The following is a 13,236-nucleotide window of genomic DNA, read 5'->3' as shown; positions in this document are numbered from 1 at the left end:
TCATCTGAAAATAGATTATTTTAATACCTTCTACTGCCTATCTCATAGAGGTGTTACAAAAATCAAATGATAGAAGTTGAGGGTGCCTGGGTGGCTCAGGCAGTCAAACATTCGACTCTTGAATTTGGCCCAGGTCATGATCTCCTGCTTCCTAAGACTGAGTTCCATGTTGCGTTCTCTCTGCCCCTGCCCCACGTGTGTGTGTGTGCGCGCACACTCTCTCTCTCTCTCTCAAAATAAATAAGTAAACATTAAAAAATGATAGAAGTTAGAAAACAAATTTGTAGTTATTGAGCCCCTATATAAACACAAAGCAAATTCTGTTATCCTTAATACACACCATCACTTCAAAGGCAAAATTCTTCAAATGACAGGAAAAAATACACTTTAAAACAGAATTTCACTTTTTCTTAATTTTAGAAGCATAACCATATTTGGAGTGTCTTGTTCTGGGAATTTTCATATTCCTCCTACCATGCTGGAATCAAGATACACTCGTTTTGAGAGAGAAAGCACTACAACCCTGTACTGAAAACTTTTCCTCAAATTAGGCAGGTTTAAACTATTCTGAACACTATTTTTAATAGATATCAGTCATCAATGTATCGTAATGTCATTTAATATTCCAAATAAACAATGCAGCTTACTGAAATGCATTTTAAGTAGCTCCTTATGTAATAGAGTCCACACTTTTCTCTTTTATCAAGTACAACTGTCTCCTGTTTGCTGTATCTAACTTGAGGCAAGCCAGTTTCACACTGGTATCATTGGGACCTTAGCAGGAGAGATGAGGAGATATAAGGAGGTAGTAGATTTAATATTTACTAGCAAAAATATCTATTCTAGCAATTTCTCATCAATTTGAGGTGGTGGAGTAGAAGGCAAGGAACAGAATGGGAGCTAAGGCAGGAGTAGCAACAGAGGAGTCACATAGCATTTACTCATGGATGACTCCTTAATGTCTTTTATTATACCATGTGAAAAATATACTGGAAAGTTTCGAACTAGAAAGGGGAAATAAGGAGCTCTAGGTAGGTGAGACCATGATCAAAGGGTAGAGTTTCTTAAAAGTGGCGATTTTTAAATTTTATTTAAAAATAATGTTGAAAGGCATTCTAGTTGTATCCACAATCTATGCTTTTCCTTGAAGGGTTCTCTTTTTTTCATTTTTTCATTCAAGTTGGTAAAAGGGTTGTTTGTTTCTTTGTTTCCTTCTTTCTTTGTTTTAAGGACTTTCCACAACTAAAGAAGAAGAGAGAGAGATCTATGGGTCCCACGGGGTAGAAGACGTGTTAGGAGCTCAAAGTAAGAATTTACCCTAGAGTTCATCATAGGGTGAACTAGGGGTGGGGATCCCAGAATTGCCAAAGATTCTCTGCCTAAAACAGGTCATAGCAGAGCAGTGGGGATGAAGCAACACTGCTGGATGGAACACTGGGATCCTCATTCATAACTAACGTGGACATATATTGGACAACCAAATTTCCCAGTTTGATTTCTCGTATTACCAAACATCCTGGAATCTTGGCAGCTTGACAGACTTCAGATGTGGAAAGAATCCCCATGGTTGAATGATGCTAAATTTTCCACATTCAATGAAGGGAAAGCTCACAGTTTAAAACTAAGTTGATCTAAGAAAAGTTCAAAATACAGTATTTCTTCCACAGCTGAATTGTAGAAACACATTTGTCCATGCTATAGTAGTAACAGTTAACATTTATTGAGTCCTTGCTATGTGCTGGGAACTTTAATAGCATTTACCTTGATTAGCTCATTGAAGTCTGATATGACTCTGCAATGTACGTAGTATTGTAATCTCCATTTCATACATGAGAAATTTAAAGCATGGATGGTTAATGAACGTGTTTCTCCACTTGGTGAAGAGACAGATGCAGGTTAGAAGGCCAGGCAACCTAACTCTGAGACCACATTTGAGGCTAGTACTCAATATCATATTAAGAAATTTATCTCCCTATATATTTGAACATTAATTATGTAGTAAATGCTAATATTTACTATGATAAAATTCATTAGATTTAACATAATTAAACAAGAACTCTAATATAACAATTTTAAATAATTAAACTTACTATTAATTGAGGGGTACTTTAGAGGGAAGTGGATAATAGAAACTTTTCATTTTTTTTCAGAAAGACTCCCCATGTAAATGATATTTTATAGTTAAGGCAAAAATAATATAAAACACAAGGGTATCAATAACATACTGTAAAATAAAAATTCTATGTGTTTAAATGAATCAGACTATGTGGAAACATGGAAGAAAGTTTGTTGATTTCTATTTAAATAAAATGAAAATTTAATGTGTTTAGTTTAGGCCCACGATTATCCTATAGAAAACAAAAAACAAACAAACAAAAAACAACGCAGACCCCCACCCCCCCCAAAAAATCTAGCATTCCTCTGTATTAATGTGAGGGGCCATGTCCCTACAAAGCTTTGCAGCAGTAGCTGACAATTGCTTTAACCAAAAGTTCCAGAGCAGTTGAGTAAATGACTCATAGTCTTGAGTACTTCCCTGTAGTGAAGTATAATAGTTGAAATTTGGTTTATTAAATCTGCACCTTTCTTTGTCTGCACCAAACAGTTATTTGGATGACCACCCTTGGGCCAGCTGCACAAACTTTTCAGGTTATTATTGAATAACTTGTATTAAATCCTTGCATCACTGCCTGACCTTACTTGCTAAGGCAAACTGGAAGTCCCCTTTTTCATGGATAGCCATCGCTTACATTGAAAAATGATTGCATTTGTGCCCTGGGCCATACTGTCTTTCATAAATTTACAGAAAACATTTATTTACTGAGAATAACACTTTCTAACTCTGGAAACTGTGGGTCAGTCAAACCTGATTATCACTAGCCTAGAATGATGGCTTTCAATAACTTAGTAGCATAAGTGAACACTCAACATCAAACTGTGTTAAATAGTTGTCTTTACAACTAGGCCCTGCTTCTTTTAAACAATACAACCAAGATTCATGCCAGGGAAGGCTAATTTTTCTCTTCCTAGGGTCCACCATAATCAATTAAAAAAAGTTTGATTTTTTTTTTATTTAAAAAAAATTTTTTTTAACATTTATTTATTTTTGAGACAGAGAGAGACAGAGCATGAACGGGGGAGGGGCAGAGAGAGAGGGAGACACAGGATCAGAAACAGGCTCCAGGCTCTGAACCATCAGCCCAGAGCCCGACGCGGGGCTCGAACTCACGGACCGCGAGATCATGACCTGAGCTGAAGTCTGACGCTTAACCAAGTGAGCCACCCGGGCACCCCAAGAAAAGTTTGATTTCTAAGCTCATTAGAATGATATGGTCTACTGGCCTAGACATGAGAAATATTGACTTACCTCACACAATGACATTTCAGGTAATAATTTTTCAATATAATGACCCTTGAATTTATACTACTTTTCAAACTACTCATTTTGGGGATTATTATGACTCTACACACACACACACACACACACACACACACACACACACATGCGCGCACGCACACACACACACCATGCAATAAACACACTATAAGAAGTGATAGTTTGAGATTTTGAGTTCAGGCAAAGGCACATTCACCAATTTACCTGAAATGACAGTTTCTATTATAAAGGAGACAAATTTGAACAACAATTTGAATAACCTTTGGATAAACAATTTGAATAACCTTTGGATAAACCCAAATTGTGTTATTTAGTGTATTTTATGGTTATTTTAGCTGTGGCGTGTGAGCAATCTCAGTGTTTAAAAGCCTTCCTATGCATAGTCTTTAGTTTTACCTAAAACGTTTTTCTGCACTACAATTTTATTTTGAACTGGTAACTATGAGCTCTCCAAAAGTTGAAATATTTGTGATGAAAATAGTACAGAAAAAGAAAGGAGTATAATTAGGCTTCACGATGTTCTATTTTATGAACAGACCGAATTTACTTCCAAATTGTTTTTTATTGTTCAGTCAATATAATTTTTATATCTGCGAAAATTATTTCAGAATTTTTTGCAGACGTAATACATCATAATTTCTCCATTAAAATTAATGAACTTTTTTTTTAATTTAGTGGCTTTTCCCTGAGTTATAGAGTTTTTAAGAAATGAAAGCTGTTAAGTTAGTATATACCTTAATACACACACACACTCACAGATTAAGGGGAGAGAGAGGAAGAAAATATTTATCTTTCATAATGATAAAAAGCTACCTGATTTTATGATTTTTTTAGAATAGAATGGAAAGGAATGGGATACAGTGTATACATATACACACATGTATGCACACATACATGATATGAAAATGTATTTGCATATATTGCACACTTGCAAAACTTTCAATGACTTTAACAAAGCTGTAGCTTATCTACTAGGTGAATATTTGGGAACTTGAAGCCAATATTATCTCTGTCATCCAAACAGTTAGATTTTTTAAATTTAGGGAAAACTAAGTCACCTTGTCATCTGTCTTCTTTAACTATAAAATGAAGATGTTAATAAATGCCACTCATTTATTACTTTACTCATCCTGTACTTCATAGCAAGGTTAAAAGAATAAGATGATATACTATAGTTCTAATTCATTAGAAATAGTGTGTTGCATAAATCAAAGTTACCATTGTAACATTCCTTCAATAATATAGAAGGTGATATTAGAAGAATAGCATTTATACACAGAGGTTTTCCCTAAGTAAACAGGCAAGGTAATATAAACCCTACAGTCAACTTAAATGGTTGACGTTATTGAGCTAATCAATTTTTTTAAGTATTTCGAAGGTAAAGAAATTCAAAAGTTAATGACGCTCATACTCAAAAATCACCCTTAAGCTAGGTCTCATTAATACTATGGATCTTTTAGAAAGCCATTCTACTCCATATTATGTGAGATACATAGGAATATACACATATCCAATTAATCCAGTAAATTATTATGTACTTTAACTGAGTTTTATCAAACCCTGAATAAACCAATACCCTGATACAGCTAAGAAGCATTTAATCATATATATTATATTACACATCAAGAATAAGTGACATAGTTAAAACTAAAATGGGACAAATCACTAAGGTTTTGTTTTTATTCTGCTAGAGAATACTGCAAACAAACCACTTACAAGTAATGGTAAAAGATCCATAGCCATGATTTTATATTTTAAGAGAAGCAGCATTTTCTCATTGGATATAGTAAGCATTGACATATTGTGAAATGTAATTACTAAGAAAATTAGAGTGGTTTTAAGAAATTCTTAAAACATTATAGGGGCGCCTGGGTGGCGCAGTCGGTTAAGCGTCCGACTTCAGCCAGGTCACGATCTCGCGGTCCGTGAGTTCGAGCCCCGCGTCGGGCTCTGGGCTGATGGCTCAGAGCCTGGAGCCTGTTTCCGATTCTGTGTCTCCCTCTCTCTCTGCCCCTCCCCCGTTCATGCTCTGCCTCTCTCTGTCCCAAAAATAAATAAACGTTGAAAAAAAAAATTAAAAAAAAAAACAAACATTATATGAAGCATCTAGATTAAATGCAAATTAAAAGAAAGAAGAAATGAAAGAGAGGGGGAAAAAACAAGATAAAGTAAACTAAGGATAATGAGATTGCGATGCCCCCAAACCCCCATATTGATTTGAGAATTTTCAGTGACACATTTTAAAATGTAATTACTAATAAAATCAGAGTGGTTTTAAGAAGTTCTTAAAACATTATATGAAGCATCTAGATTAAAGGCAAATTCAAAAAAAAAAAAAGAAAAAATGAAAGGGAGGGGAAAAAAAAACAAGATAAACTAAGGATACTGAGATTGAGATACCCCCAAACCCCCATATTGACTTGAGAATTTTGAGACTTGATGAAAAAAAAGCCATTATAGATGGCTTCTTTTACAATATTAAGGAGTATTAAGTTCAGACAAAGATGCAGTGTTTATTGTAACTGACTTAATCATCAATATCACCAAATCAGAAATGGGTAATATTCAAAACTGTTCAATATTCAAAAGAGTCCAGTCTAATAACATCTTACTATTATTGAAATTCAATCAATTATGTTTGAAAAGAAGGATGTGGTTTGCAGGTGCTCATTGAAGTAAATCCAGAAGCAGTCAAAAGGTTTGAACACCTATCATGCAAAGTTACCCAGTGAAATAAGGAAAATAAAAGGATGAAGTCACTGTTGTGACTACAGAACTTAGAAGAAGAGACAGAATTACTCTAGGATGGACAGACCTGGCTGATTCCTTGTTGAGAGTGCTTTACTTAGTGAGATCACCTGGTCCTGGCCTCACCCTTAATCTTTCAGGCTTAGAATTTTTTTCTTCAGTTCACTAGGAATGGATAGATCTCTGAAAGACAGATTCATGTGAACCAAGCTTACACGACTGGCAAGTAAAACGAGAATTACATTTTCATGCTTTTACGATGGCAAACACAACTCTTGAGGGAGCTGGCACTCACATTCTGCAGCCATTACTCTTTTTCTCCTTGTAATCACCCTAGCTGGGCACTTACATTATTCACCAGAAGAGACTCCCCAGGCTCCACCGTAGCCCATGTCAGAGGGTGCTGCGGTGGCAGCAGTAGTGAATATATTCTGTGTGGAGTCTGATGACCAAAGCACTAGCAACTGGTGGTGGGTTTGCCTGTAGGTGGCAAAGAAAAGCAAAGAATTAAGAAAGTAGAGTCATCATCCGTAGAGAATGTTTCTTAGAAATGTGACTATCAAAGGGATAGATGAGCAGAAAGATGCCAGAATAACAGAAGTTTGTTTGTTTGGAGGAATAGATGTTGTATGTATTGTAGGTGATGCTAGAATTCTGACCTGCCCCCCTCCCACCTACCCGCCACAACACTTCTTTATTCCTCTGTGCCCAGGAAAGTCTTGTGTCTCAGGCAGACAGTCAATACTGCTATTGTTAATATTGACAGCTGCACCCCATACCTATGGTCGTTGGGCCCAATCCTCATGACCTCAGCACACCTGGCTTGTCCAGGTGGCTCTAGCTGTCCCCCTCTGGTCTGAGTCTATACTAAGACAGTCATCCCTGGAAAGAGTCATTCCTCATGCCTCAGGGATGAACCAATTCTCTCCCTTTCTGGAGACATTAATGCAGACTTTTCTCTCCTTTTCTAACATGCCAGGCCTGTTTGCTTACATTTGCTTTGTGAGTTTTACTTGTTAACAGCTATGAATCCAGAGACCCATGGGGCCCAGATTCAGAGCAGAATCACAGTCAAGACATCCAACACCAGCAACCAAGTGTTTACAAAGTGTTTTTTTAATTGTATTTATTTGTAATATATATATTTTTATTTATTTATATGAGAAAGAGAGAGTGTGTGTGTGTGTAAGCAGGGGAGTGGCAGAGAGAGAGGGGGAGAGAGAGAATCCAAGCAGGCCCCATGCTGTCAGTGCAGAGCCTGATGGGGGGGGGGGGGGGCGTGGATCCTACTCATGAACCATGAGATCATGACCTGAGCTGAAACTAAGTCAGTCACTTGACCAGCTGAGCCACCCAGGCGCCCCTCAAAGTGCTATGATTGTACTTTGGCACACAACAAAAAAGGAAATATAGTAAACAACATTTTAAAAATTAATTACTGTTTTCCTATATCCATGTCTCTTACACGTAGAGAAGATCCATTATTTCTCTCTTCTAAATTTTCATTAAAATTTTTTGAAAAATAAACCAATCAATTTTTCTCACATTTTTTATCCCTGTTCTTAATCTTTTCACCCTAACTTCTGATCTCATTTGGTAGATTTTTTAAAACTATTTTTTTATTTTTTAGTTTTTTTTAGCATCTTCAATCTTGTAAAGGTGGGACGTTCTTTAGAAGTCAGAGGGATAGACAGGACATATCCATTGATTAATTTTGGACCTACCTTACCTTCACAGCCAGAGAAGGCATGACTCCTCTCAATTTTTCTCCTTTCACCCAACCCCTTATTACATGACTCAGAGGGAAATTCCTTCTTCTTCCTAGCATCTGTGTTTGACTCTTTTGTAAAGATTTCCTCTCCTACCGCAAAGGAAATGTGGGGAAACGAGATGTGAGAAAAGATGTAAAAAGAGTCAGATATGATTTGAGGGTGGAAAAAATGAGAAGAGAGAAGCACCATTATTTATACTCATTGCATTATTACTGTGACAATTCTACTAGCAATAAATGAGAAAGGTGAGGAATCTGATATGTTTTATAAAATGCATCACTTCACCATCAGTGTGCATGGCCCTGACACAAGTTCCTAAGGAAAGGAAGGCTAAGATCAAAGAAAATATTAACAAGGGATTTCTAAAATGAAGCAGGTGAAAAAGAAGTGTTTGTGACTGAAGCAAGAGGAAGAAAGTTCCTAGGGAAAAAAAATTTAATTATTGGATTGACTTATAAGTAGAAAATAAAAGATTAGACTGGCTTCTAAGGGATCTGAAGCTATCAGAGATTTGGAAAGGAATTTACAGATCATAAACAAAAAAAAATAAACTCCTTGCTATAACTGCAACTCAGAAAACAGAGTCTCCAAGGGCCCTGAAGAAACTTCTTGTGTTCTACGGTAAAAATGATTCATAGGATTAGAAGTAAAGAAAATGTCTCACTAAGAACAGAGAATAGCAACTATGAGACTGACAATTTCTGAGCACCTTACAGAACTGAATATTTTTGGCAAGAGGAGAAAAGCTGTTCTGTATTAACAGAAATGGGCAAGTGGAGTATATTAAGTTACTAATTTATTGTTTAAAATGAAATAGAACAAATTAAATTTGAAATACTTCAAATTCCAGAATTCTTGGAACGTTTCAGTTTGACACTTCAAATGTGAGAAAGATCCTTCATACATCCTACAGAGCTGTGGAGGCAGACACCTGACTTTTCTGTGGTGTCCCATTATCTGGAGCAGAGATCCTCTAACTATCATGGGAAGCTTATGTCAACTACAGATTTCAGGAAACTAGTCTCAGAGATTCTGAATCAGAGTGTATGGGATGGAGTGTTAGAGTATGAATTTTTATTCAACATCCATGGCATCCTAATGCAGGTGCCCATAAGCCACGTTTTGAGATAGTAGCTTAGAGAATGAAGTCCTCATTTTCTAATAGCACATTCAAGGTCTGCCATATTCTAAGTATGAATTGTCTTTTCCATCTTACCTCTCACCACATCCCTGCATAGTCTTCCTCCCAAGCATCCAGCCTATTGACTGTGCACGCTTACAGGATAGCTTTCCTGTTTGACTCAACTTGGAAGACTTCCTCCCATTCCAGATGCATCAAAATTCTACTTTAAGGGTACCTTCTAAATGTCAACATTCCATCTATTTAATATTACTACCTCTTACTTAAAAATATTTAATGCTTTTAGGGCACCTGGATGCCTCAGTTGGTTAAGTGTCCAACTCTTGATTTCGGCTCAGGTCATGATCTCACGGTTCATGGGATTGAGCCCCACATTGGGTTCTGCAGTGACAGTGTGGAACCTGCTTGGGATTCTCTCTTTCCCTCTCTCTCTCCCTCCCCAACTCTTGTGCACATGTGCACAGATGCTCTCTCTTTCTGTCTCCCCAAATAAATAAACTTAAAATATTTTATGTTTCATATTTCAAAATACTTTGCTGTTTATCCCTGGTTTACTTGATCTTGCATTAGAGACTGTATTGAGTTGACTTTACATCTGCTTCTTCCAGTAAATTTTAAGCTCTTTGAAGACAAAGTACTATACCATCATTTCAAAAAATATTTGCTGAACTGAATTAACAAAGCACTTACCCAATGGTTCATATCTGGTCGATCAAGATCTTTATGTTATTATACAAAGGAAATAAAGAGATTATTTACGTAGAATCATTTGGTACACATAGAATTTGAATGTCTGATCTGAAGGAATCCAGGCATTCCCCAAATGACATTTAGTTGCTTACTCATCCAGCTAAAATCTGTATTGCGCCGCTCAGATCCTGAAGCACTTGTAATAGGAATGAAGTGCGTCTGATTGTAAGGAAAGGTAAGAGATCCATGGAGAATTATGTGCTAGCACCTTGCTGCTGGGAGTCCTACTGATCAACAACTTTCACCTGTCTGTCCAGGGAATGAACGCCTAGGCTGAAGAGACCCACACTGCCCAACAGGGTTACATCACTTCCTGAAACAGCCCACGTAGAACGACCAATTCACACAGATAGGCCTAGACCTCTTGCCCTAATGCACAGCAGCTCTGAAAGATCATTGCATCTTTAGAGCTCCTTAAAAGGTCAGCTGGCCCCCAAAGGAGCATCACTGTGCTGACCTCCTCTCTCTGCCCAAACCTGCTTCCTTCCTGCTTCCGGCTTTTCTCTTCTACAGGCACTGATCTTAAGAAAACTCGCTAATAAGACCTCTGCACGCTCATTTCTTCCTCTGTTTCTCAGAGATTCTAACATGCACAAATTCTTATATTTGCTGTCCTTATACCGAGAATGCTATGTACCCTCATCTAGATAGCACGAACATGATGAGAAATTGTTTAGTTAGCGTCAGCTGTGCACTCACTGTAATACGATACATTCTTTATATTAATCCCCCCCAGTCCCAAATTTGTATGTGCTCCTGACACATTCATGCCCTCAGATCTCAATTCAAATATCACCTCTTTGGAGGGCATCTCCATGACTACCCTATCAAAAATAGCCTCTCCCTCTACTGCCCCCATCAGAGCTTCCTTCTCCCGCATTTATTTTAATTCATAGCAATTACCACCATTTGAAATTATAATAGGTTTCATTTATTTATAGAGTCCTGGCTTGTCTCTCTAGTAAAACGAAGCTAAAAAAGGATAGGGACTTTGTCTTATTCACTGTTTTAGCTCCGGTGCCTAGAACAGAAACATGGTAGATCCTCAAAACCCAATTGTTGAGTGAATACCCACATTTTAACCTCCTCCAGTGGATGAAATATCTTTATAAGTAGATAACTCTCATCTAATCTAAATTCTTAGGAGGTTTTCCCCTGAGAAAGCATTTCTTTGTTGCGATGAAGTGATTTAAGGTGGCCAGTAACAACATTGCTCTAAAGTAAGGACAGTGTTGAGTCACACGGAAAAGTCCTAGTAGCCGAAAGTTGACAAATCCTCAGAAAAGGAAAGAATGAGAGAAAACTCATTCTAATAGGGGAAATATTCTCCTGCCAAATTAGCAACTTTGCAGCAAATGGTGAGGGCAGATTATGATGGATAACAATATACTGTGATGCAGGGCGCTTAACAGTGTAATATGACATTAAATTCTGGAGGGGGAGCTTTTTGAAAAATCAATGTGAAGACTCCCACTGTTGAGGCTGCAGCTGTTCTGTGGAGTGGCAGAGTGATGTTCATGAGAATTTTGAGCCCTGTCTAACAAGCCCCTCCAAGCCTGTGAACTCCCCGCCGTTTGCCTGTTAGCCTCCTGTCTGGCAGAAAGACCGCGGCCGCTGTGCTGACATTCATCACTGAGAGTTCTGGCCCAGTGCTGCCACTCCCAGGCCGACGTGCTCACTCAAAATCAGCATGTCGGAGTACTAGACAGAAGTTGTCTCTGGGGTGGTGAGCAGTTGAGGAGAGGAAGCCAGGATATTAGGAAAGGAGACATTTTTCCCCCCAACATGATGACATTTGAGCTTAAAACCATAGAAACCTTTTTAAAGTGGCTACAAAATAACCCCTGAAAAAGAATGCATTTAAATTTCTCCATATAATAGACAAAGAAGATGAACATACTTGGGGCTGGTATCAGTGACTGGGATATTTTCCTTAGAGAAAGTGGAGAACCCAGAAATAATCATTTCCAGGATATGTAGATACCCTCTGGCAAAACTGCACTTAACTTCAGATGTAATATGGTAATACACCGGGCAACTGAAGTACAAAAGCAAGAGCAGATTATCTTTAAAAGTCAGACCTGAAGCTGGGGAAAAAAATCAAAGCTATTGGAAAACAACTCACATCAAACACAACACAACAAAACAATAAAAGTCTCCAGAGGTAAAAGGATGAGTTACAGCCAGGGTGAACATTATGAGAAATAGTCAACAAATGTTCATTCAGGGTCAGCCCCATACTTACTATTATGCATCTTCTCCCCTGGGTCATAACTATGACCTTAGTATACATATGGAAAATGGAGAATAAGAGGAATAAGGCATGAGGAAAGGCCCTGAAAGATCTGGGGTCTTACCCTTGACCAGCTTTCCCCTCTAGTGCACTTCACTTCCATGCTAGCCTTCTCTCTGCCCACTGATCCTTCACGGGTTTGGAATATTCAAAATGCCTCCCTAGTTTCTATGCCAATTGCCATTCATCTCTTAGGGTTGATTCAAATGTTTCTTCCACAGAGGACTTTCCTGACTCTCCTTATACATGCATAGGTCTGGGGATTAGCACTCTTTTCCCAGGGCTGGGAAATTTGTGTGTGTGTGTGTGGGGGGGGGGGGTGCGGGGGATAATATAATTTTAATATATAACAATATATAATATATAATTTTTAGTATATGTATCTCTCATGCAATTTTTGGGACATACCTATACTAAAAATTATTTACTAGTTATCTGAAATTCCAATTTAACTGGAACATTCTTTATTTTATCTGGCAAATGTCCCTCTGAATTTCTATGTTTCTGATGGCTCCTATTTATAGTAGCCTGTACACAAACTTGAAATCATTTTTCACATTTCAATTATAAAATGATTTGTGGGATTATTTTGTTTAATGCATATCTCCCCCACTAAACAGCGCCTCTGTGATCATCATTGTAATTTTGGTAGCTGACAAAATGCCTGACTTACAGTAAGTGCTCAACAACCTGATTTTTCAATCTGAATAAATGATGACATAAAGCCATGCTCAAAAGCCAATATGTCTGATCCTAAAGTCCATTGTTCTTTTGACCCTCCAGATGGTTGTATATGAAAGATAGATATTTGTCACACATACATCTTATACATTTACAAACTTAAAAAAGTTTTTTTAATGTTTATTTATTATTGAGAGACAGAGACAGACAGAGCATGAGCTCTGGGAGGGGTAGAGAGAGGAGAAGACACAGATTCCAAAGCAAGCTCCAGGCTCTGACCTGTCAGCACAGAGCCCGACGCGGGCCTCAAACTCACAAACCGCGAGATCATGACCTGAGCCGAAGTTGGACGCTTAACCAACTGAGCCACCCAGGTGCCCCTACATTTACAAGGCCAATTCTTGTAAAGGCAAATTCTAATTATCACACTGATAACAGAAAATATTGTCAGATC

The sequence above is a fragment of the Prionailurus bengalensis genome, chromosome C1 (assembly GCF_016509475.1).
Source record: "Prionailurus bengalensis isolate Pbe53 chromosome C1, Fcat_Pben_1.1_paternal_pri, whole genome shotgun sequence".
NCBI lineage: Eukaryota > Metazoa > Chordata > Mammalia > Carnivora > Felidae > Prionailurus > Prionailurus bengalensis.
The sequence above is the reverse complement of the archived record's forward strand: the minus strand, read 5'-3'. Positions refer to the sequence as shown.